This window comes from Peromyscus leucopus, chromosome 3, assembly GCF_004664715.2.
Source record: "Peromyscus leucopus breed LL Stock chromosome 3, UCI_PerLeu_2.1, whole genome shotgun sequence".
Taxonomy (NCBI): Eukaryota; Metazoa; Chordata; class Mammalia; order Rodentia; family Cricetidae; genus Peromyscus; species Peromyscus leucopus.
The window spans coordinates 55315251-55324874 of record NC_051065.1 but is presented as its reverse complement, the minus strand read 5'-3'; the positions used below and the strand labels follow the sequence as shown (position 1 = coordinate 55324874).

The following is a 9624-nucleotide window of genomic DNA, read 5'->3' as shown; positions in this document are numbered from 1 at the left end:
TCCCTTCCATCCACGTATTGAAGTCCTAACACAAAGTGACTGTATTTGGACACAGAGCATTTATGGATGCTATGAGAGTTAAGTGAGGCCATAAGGCTGGACTTCCAGTCTAATATGACTGATGCCCATATAATATGGGTAATGGAAAACTAAAAGAGGACATGAAAGGCCCCCAGAAGTTCTGTGTTGAAGGCTTGGTCCCCAGTGAAGTGTTCAGAGGTGGGGCTTTGAGGAAGTTATTGGATCACGAGGCTCCCACTCAATCAAGGAGTTAGTCCATTGAAACATTCCTAACGAAATGGACATGGAAAGATGGTGGAACCTGCTTGTTCCCAGCCTCACCCTCTGTCTATCCTCAGCCACCACTGGGAGAGCAATATTGCCCTACCAAGCATTCCCAGCATGTTGCTCTGCTTCACCACATGCCCACAGCAATGGATCTGGCCAGCTATTGACCGAAAGCTTTCAACTGTAAGCCAGCAATAAATCTGCCCTCCTTCAGGTTGATTTCCTCAGGTCTTTGTTCACAATGATGCAAACCTAAGAGAAGCAGTTGGTGAAGTGTGGTGTTAATAAGCTTACAGGTTCTGAGTTTGCTGCTATAGTAATAAACACTTACACTCACTTGACTAAAGCATCTCGGTTTAAGCACTTTCCTAAATACTACTGGCTGTTTACTGCTACCCTGAGAGATAGGAGTCTATTCCAGTTTGTAAGCACAGAATCGGTCTGGGCTGTGAATGACCAAATTCACCCACTAATGGGCAGTCTCGCAGCATTGACCCCACATTCCATTCCATATCCAGCATCCTATTTCATCTTATATTTGTCTCAGACAGAAATGAACCATAGCTACAGACTGTCCCTCAACTTATGCCCTGCCTCATACTATACTGCAGGCTCTGGAGTGTCAAGTGAATGGTCAAATGGCTTAATGTAAAGCAAGTTTTCCCAAATGGGGTCCCACAAAAACCCAACTCCTAACAAGATATTTAAATATACTTTTTTATGTGTAAAGGGGGAAGTTGTCCTGTGGTCAACTTTAGACAATTATATCAGCAATTAAAAGCTCTGAAGAATCTTGCAACAAAGAAATAACTATAAATTTAATTTCTAGATCTTGACAACTTGCTTTTTTCCAGTAAGTTAACTCCTTATATCATGCCTGAGCCAAGGAAGCCTGTGCCTGTCCCAAAGAAGGGTTCCATGAAGGCCATGACCAAGGTGAGGAAGAACAGCAACAGGGACAAGTACAGCCTCAAGGAGAACTACTCAGTGTACATGCACAAGGTGCTGAAGCAGGAGCACCCCAACATGGGCATCTCCTCCAAGGCCACAGTCTTCATGAACTCACTGTCAACATCTTCGAGCACATCGAAGGCCAGGCTTCATATCTGGCGCCTTATGACAGACACTCGGCCATCACATCCCAGATGACCCAGAAGGCTGTGCACCTACTGCTCCCCAGGGAACTGGCCAAGCATGCCATGTCAGAAGGCACCAAGGCCATTACCAAGAACACCAACTCCCTTACTTTACCAGACATGGGCATCTGCCTTCTCCAGGGAGGGAGGGAGGGAGGGAGGGAGGGGGAGAGAGAGAGAGAGAGAGAGAGAGAGAGAGAGAGAGAGAGAGAGAGAGAGAGAGAGAAAGAAAGAAAGAAAGAAAGAAAGAAAGAAAGAAAGAAAGAAAGAAAGAAAGAAAGAAAGAAAGAAAGAAAGAAAGAAAGAAAATGCTATTAATTTGTCTAGCAAGATCTTGGTCCAGAGAGCAGGTGATGCAGGATGGAGACACGTCAGTGCTTGAAAGTAGATACTTACTCCTGATGCCAGAAATAATGGATCATTGAAGCAAGAAGAATTAAAACTACAATCATTGTCTTAACTACATTTGACTCCAAAACCTGTCACTAAAATGCTCTATTACATAAGCTGATTAAATAGCTTACTGTTCATGTGCAAATATACATTTTTACTTATAATATACTAAACAAAACACTGATTACTTTTATCTCTTTCTGTGTTTACAAAAAAAAAAGTCATTTACAAACACAGAACTGATCTTAAATCATCTACCAGCCCAAGGCTGAGATTTTAAAAGAACGAACAAGGAAGATGGAGGGGACGGAGGAGACAGGGCATGGAGAAGCTCACTGCACCGTCTACTGTAGTGACTATATATACAGTGTGGTATAATACAAGGTTTCAAACTATGGGCTACTAAGGGCAGGAAGTCTATAGGAATGGATATTTGTTTTTCTCAGTGGGGAAGCACCAAGGTCAAGATCTGACCTATGTACCTCTGTGAGAATGGAAAGCCAAGAAGAACAGAGACCAGAAGGGGTATGGGGGGGTGGGATCAAAAACAGGCCCTGGATTTAGAAACTGGGCCTCACAATGGGAGAGAGAGCAGTGGGGAGCTTGGCCTGGTACCACCCGTGATGCTTCTGATGTAAACAGGGCCAACCAGAAACAGGAAGTAATAGAAACAGAAGCTCATGAGTCTACACTATCTACAGACTATCTACAGACCTTTTTAATGAACTCAATCCTCATAACAACCTCATTTAATGCATAGGGAAACTGAAGCAGGAGCAGATAAGTAGCTCCCCCAGTTTTACAGAGCTAGTAAATGGCGGGATCACAAGTACACCTCAACACCTGACTTTACTTGCAGACTCATGGGGGTGCAGAGCCGAGAAGGCAGATGCCCATGTCTGGTAAAGTAAGGGAGAAACCAGTGCAAGTGGGACCATGATGTCATAGAAAGTCAGACTAGGGAACGGGAAGTGGTAAGGGTCTAGTTCCAATCCCTCCTTTACCCAGGTAAGTGAGGCTTGGTGGTAGTTCATTCTTCAGAATAGTTTGTGGCCCCTTATGATTCCATGTTCAAGCTTAGATTGGAATGCATGGGGCAGAGATTCAAGTCCAGGCAGGGGCCTTCGTGAGATTCCCTCCTAGAGTTGGGAGCCTGGCATGAGATTGTTGAAATGGAAAGGCCAGCATGATTATGAACAACATGAAAGACAGACTCTCTCTCTCTTGCTTTGTCTCTCCCTCCCTACTAACACAGTAAGGAACCGTGAGATACCCTCATAGCTCTCTTTAAAGTTGAAGCCTGGAAGCTTGATTAACTAAAGTGCCAATGAATTATATGGATTGGGTTACTCACAGCTGGTGTGAACAGATCATTCGTGATGCAGGCGGGCTCTCCCTGAAGGACTGGGCAGAGCAAGCGGGTGCCAAGAGTTGGGGACAGGGACACAATGAGGAAGAGGACATACCATATACCTGCCTGACACTCCCCCCCCCTCACACACACACATGCATGCACTCACGCACAGCCCCGAGGTACCGTGAAAAGGATACAGGTGCACAGGTGCATGTAATCTCATTGTCTTTCAGATGCTGAGCTGAGGAAGAGTACTCCAGGACCAGCATTGACTTCCTCAACCTCTACTTCACTGTACAAAGATCCACTGTTGGCTCAGCCTTCCCTTCTGTATGTACCATGTCCCTTCCTCTCCTACAAACAACTCCCTTCATTCTCCCCTGGCTGCCCCAACCCTCCCCAAGCCAGCAGAATTGGTGGATGCAGCTAACACCTTGGCATGTGAATTAAGCAGTGCTAGAAAACACACTGGAGAGTGATGGACCCAGGTTAAAAACTAAACAAACAAAACAAAACGAAAGGACAGGGTTCACAACTTGGGAAGCACCATGACTTAGCTGTTCGTTCCAGCAGGGTGCTCCTGAGGACAATAACATAGGGAGAACTCCACATTCAGTAGCTGTTCAAAAACCAATGTGACCCCCAGGGTATTGGTGCCCCAATTTGCTAGCCAAGAGGGAAAGGGACAGCTACCAAACAGATGCTGCCAGTTCAGAGCAAAGCTGGCCTCTTGGGTCTGTTGGTTCTGGGTTTCATGCCCCTCTCAGATCTTGCTGGAACAGTATTTCAAACACTACTTGTTCTCTCTAAGATGAACTAGGAAGAGGACGTGTGGCCAGAACATTGGTTGTAACCTGACAACAAATATACATTTGAAAGGGTCTGAGTTAATTCTCAAAAGACACCATACAACAAAATCAAGATTTGGACCCTTCTTCATTCCAGATACACAAACCACCTTCAAAGAGGTCACAAAAGTAAATATGAAAGCTAAAAGTCTTGAACTCTTAGAAGAAAATACAGGTATACAAGTCTTTGAAGTATTGACTGAGGCAATACTCTCCTACAAACATCAAAACCACAAACAAAAAGAAAAAAGGTTGGATTTATAAATGCTAAAAATGTTTGACCAGTAAATGGTGCCACAAAAAAGTGAAAAGGTGGCACACAGAATGGGAGAAAAATGTGAAGATCATATGGGATTTGTTTCCAGTGTATATATAAAGAACTGTAATGTAAGCCACTCACTTTTTAAAGTGGGCAAAAGATCTGAATACATTTCTCCCCAAAAGGCATACAAATGGCCACTAAATACACGAAAGAGACTCATTATTAGTAGCAATCAGGGGACTATTAAAAAAAAAATACCACTCCATACCAAGTAAGGTGGCCAGGAGCAAAATGAAGGTTAGTGAGTACTAACAATCCCGTCGAGAAATTCGAATCCTCGCGTCCTGCAGGTGGAATGCAAACGGTGTAGTTGCTTTGGAAAACCACTTGGCAGCCCTCAAAACTATAAGGACCTAAGAATTTACCCACAGGAGAAATGGAAACTAAAATCACACAAAAAAACTTGCACTTGAGGGCTAGAGATCAGCAGTTAGGAGCTCCTGTAGAGAGCCTGTGTTTGGTTGCTAGGATTCACATGGCAGCTCACAGCCATCTGTAACTTCAGTTCAATGGGATCCAATACCCTCTTCTGGCCTCCATAGACACAGGGCACAAATGTGGTGCATATATACATATATGCAGGAAAACACTTGTACACATAACATTTTTAAAAATAAGATTTTTAAAGGAAATACACATTTTAAGACATGCATTCAAATGTTCATATTAATATGCATAATAGTCAAAAGATGAAACCACCCAGATACCCACTAACAAAACATGGTATATCCAATTAGTGGAACATCTGGCAATAAGAAGGAATGGAGGTCTAATAATACTACAACAAGAGTGGACCTTGAGAACGGCACGCTGTGAAAGAAGTCTCAGAAAGACCCCATGGATCCATTAACGTGAACTTTTCAGAAAAGGCAAGAGCCAAAACAAAGCTCATGGTTTACAGGGGTTGGAGATTTGGGGAAACTGGAACCAGATGGCTAATGACCAGAGGGGTTCTTTCTGGGGTGAGGGGCTGTCCTAAAGTTAGATGGCATGCATACAAGTACCATAAGGAAACCTGTACCATTGCACGCTAATTGAAAATGGAGTGCTGCTGTAGCGATGGTGGGTGATCCCGTGAACACAGTGAAAGAGACCGACATAGACACATAAAGAGAACCTTCAAATGCATCTATATGATGCACCGAATGTGATACTTCAATAGTGTGGAATATGGATTGTACAACAACAACAACAAAAAAAAACAGTTTAAAGCAGAATATCAATGAAATTGCTAGGACCCCATTTTAAAACAGAGTAGGACAGCGTCAAAGTTTGCTTTGTCTGGAAGCTCCTAGCTCTGTAATATTGATGTTCTCATATAGACCACATTTTTTTTTCCAGCATACTTTTTTCTCAAACACTGGAGCTTTTTTTTTTTTTTTTTAACATCCTGCTAAGCCTGTATTCACAACAGTGAAATAAACCGATAAAGAACCACATTAAGATGGAAGTGGTTGCTAGACAACGTCAGAAACTCCAGGGCATCGTGAAGCCACCGAGGCTAGAAAAGCTTGACGCTAGGGAGGCTGCTGTAGCCCAGGAAGACAATGAGACAGGCAGGGGCACAGAGTTGTGATGTTGCCTCTGAGCCCCTGGCTTGGGCTAAGAGAGAGCCACTCGGCCCAAGAGGAAGACCTAGACCACCCAAAGGGCCAGGGTGCTCATTACCTGTTGTTGACTCTGCGGCCTCCCAGCCAGCTTTCAGAAGCACACTGAGACTTTTCTTCCTGTATGGTGAGAGCACCCCCACCTCAGCAGAGGCCTGCTGCTCTTGGCATGGGGTGCACCCCCCTCCCCCAGAGCTCATGGCAGCCAGGCTCTGTTTTGCGCGCTACGATGGCGAGCGAGCGTCTTGCACTTCTACCTGTTAATGAGGAGAGAGGCGCAGAGCAAAACATCTAGCGATGAAACTCACAGATGATACTAATTTGGAAGGTGTGGGCAACACCAGTACTAGGAGAGAAGGCCTGCAGCTGTGGAGGCTGAGGTTCGTAACCCAGACCAGAGCAAGTCAAGGGAAGCAGCTGAGACACCACGTGTGTGCATGAACTCTGTTGGCCAAGAGAAGCACACAGGCGGAGCTGGGCTGGTGACAGGAATCCTTAGCAGGGGCTCAGTGGTTAAGAGTGCATACTGTAGGCGGATCTCTGTGAGTTCGAGGCCAGCCTGGGCTACAGAGTGAGTTCCAGGAAAGGCACAAAGCTACACAGAGAAACCCTGTCTGGAAAAACAAAACAAAACAAACAAATAAAACAAAACAAAAACAAACAAACAAAAAGAGTGCATACTGCTCTTGCAGAGGACATGAGTTTGGTTCCTAATACCCACTCAGTCTGGTGGCTAACATCCACCTGTAAATCCAGCTCTAGGGGATCTGACACCCCACTCTTCTGGACACTGAAGGTACCCATACCTATATGCACACCCCCCCACACACATACAATTAAAAATCTTTCTGAAAAAGAAAAAAATATTCCATAGCAAAATGGATGGGGACAGACCTGTAGGAAGGTCATGCACATTGGAGTCATTGCTTAGCCTATCAAGAGCACATGCCTCCAGCTTTAGCCAGACCTTCAATTTCAAAACAATTTGGATGTCTGCTGGCAATCTCCTGGGAGGCGCTCAACAGAACTTCTGAGAACAAGACGATTAATTGCAATACAACCCAGGGATAATGGGTCAGAGTACAGATGACAGGCGTCAACAGGATGCATACTATGAAGAAGAGCCACCCAGGACTGGGGTGGGCGGACTCACGGACAATCACAGAATGCTCTGGAGGAAAGATGCTCGGGTTGGCTGGGGCTGGCTGGGGCTGGCTGGGGAGGAAGTAGCATAAACACTTCTGGAGATCTGAGTCTGGAAGAGGCATACCAAGTGTGTGGATTAATGGATCCCCTCTGAGGTCACACCATTACCCCTGATGTGATGGCTAGGAAACCCTGTGCCCTCCAGTAGTCACTCTCCATCCCACCTAGCAAGTAGTAGTCCATTTGTTTCTGTGCATTGGCCTATTCTGACATTTCACAGGAAATGAGTGGGACAATGTGGCTCACAGCCTTTTGAGACAGGCTTCCCTTACCTTTCAAGATCCATCTACATTGTAGCATGCAACAGAATTTCATTTCTTTTCACTAATATCCCACCGTACAAGTAGGCCACATTTTGTGTATTCACTTATTAGCAGATAGGGTTTGGATTGTTTCCACTCTTTGGCTATTGTGTGTTCTTAAAACATTTTTTTTTTCAATAGAAGAGGATCCAACCCAGGGTCTTGCACACGCTAGGAAGTGCCCGGCCACTGATCTACATTTCTGCCCCAAGGCTATTAGGAATAACACTTCTCTGAATATTTATCTGTGTTCAAGTTTTCACATGGATTCATATTTTCATTTCCCTCGGATATATTCCTGGGGCTAGAAATGCTGAGTCATGGTAACTCCCTTTCAATCTGCTGGCTGAGGGTATGTATTCGAGGTCTACCTTCTCCAGCTCCTCACAAACACCCACCATTCCCTAGTTCTCTTTAACCACACCTGCCTTCGTGACATGAAGTGGCATCTCATGTGGGATTTTGTGTTTGTGTGTAGCTCAGGGGCCAATGTCAAGAGTCTTCCTCTCTCATTCTCCACCTTATTGAAACCAGGGTCTCTCACTGAGCCTGGAGCTCACTGATTAGACAGGACTAGATGGCCAGCCAGCTCCAGGGAACACGGCACACATACTACCACACCCCGCTCCACATGTGGACTTTGGAGATTCAAACTCAGGTCCTCGTATATTCACACAGAGCAGGCACTTTATTAACTGAGCCATAACCCACACATGGCTTTAATGTGCTTTCTCCTAAGGATTACAGATGCCAAGCATCTCTTCTTATGCTCACAGGTCATTTGTACATCTTCCATGGAGAAATGTCTGTTCACATCCTCTGCTCACCTCCTGCATGATTCTGATATGGTGGACTGGTAACTTTATTTAACAAAGATGTTCATGATGAGGTTGAAGGCCTAACCTTGACCAAGCATATGATAAGTTCATCGGGGAGATTATTGAAACATCAGTACATTAATTATACTGTAACAAAACATCTGCCAAAAGCCACCTAAGGAAGGGAGGGTTTGTTTTTGCTCATAGTTTGAGGGTAGGGAAAACATGAGGCAGCTGGTCACATTGCACACCCAGTCAGGAAGCAGAGATATGAATGCTGGGTCTCAACTTCTTTGATTCAGTCTGGTCCCGCTAGCCCTGGATGGTGGATGACACCCACATTCAAGGTGGGTCTTCCCTCTTCAGCCAAACCTTTCTGGAAACAGCCTCACTGACACACCCAGAGATGTGTTTGCATGCTGGGTCTAAATCTAGTCTAGCTGACAACGATCACCGCTGGTCAGCCCCAGACCTAAGGAAGAAGCCAGTCTGGGGTGGATAATGGGGCGGGGAGAAAGTGTGTCTTTGTCACAGATAGGTGTATCAGTCAGGAACTTTCCAGGTTCCTTTAAAGGTTACAGAAACCCAGTCCAACCACATGAATGAGAAGGAAAGCCAGCGACGCTCTTCTAACAGGAAGCCCCAGGCAAGGCTTACTAACTCTGCATCTCAACATCATGAAACAGCAAGCGCTTCTCATCTTTCATCCCTGTCGCCTTCCCTGCGTAGGTTCTGTCTTCAGGTCTGTCAGATCACAAGGTGGCCCCCAAGGCTCAGAACCTTGCACACTCAACACCGCAACGTCGAGGGCCACAAGAAGAACCAGAACCCAGCCTCGTTCACACTTCTTTATAACTTTCCCAGACTTCCCTCCCTCCTCATTGGCTAGCATAATGTCACATGCCCGTTCCTAAGCCAATCACTGGTAAGGGAAGTAGAATTACCGTGTTTGGTTTAGGCTAGTGAAGATTCTTTCCTGAGTGGGGGCAAAGGTGGTTGCTTACTGAGAGACTTAGTCATCCTCACAAACTCGAGGTCTGCCAGGAAGGAAGGTGTTAAGGGTTAGGGAGGCGACAATGAGCTGTATTTATTACACTGTGCACTGAGAGATTATGGAAAGAACCGAAAGAGTTTGGCCCTTCACCCCGCCCTCTACCGATTTATAGAGATTTCCCTGAAGGATATTATAGACTGTCTGTAACCTTTTTAGTGCCCTGTGATACTCTCACAGGACATTATTTATGTGTCTTCATGCTGTCTATAAAACAAAGGATTGGCTTAAGTTCTCATGACTCTAAAAGGCTGTCAGGGCCAAATGGATGGTTCTAGAAGTCTGGAGGGATTAGGGGG

The 9624-nt window shown here is 45.2% G+C and overlaps 1 pseudogene; it reads left to right on the top strand.

Annotated features, from left to right (window-relative positions):
- Positions 1-1161: 1161 nt before the first annotated feature.
- Positions 1162-9129, top strand: LOC114691058 (annotated as a pseudogene).
- The last annotated feature ends 495 nt before the right edge of the window (positions 9130-9624 follow it).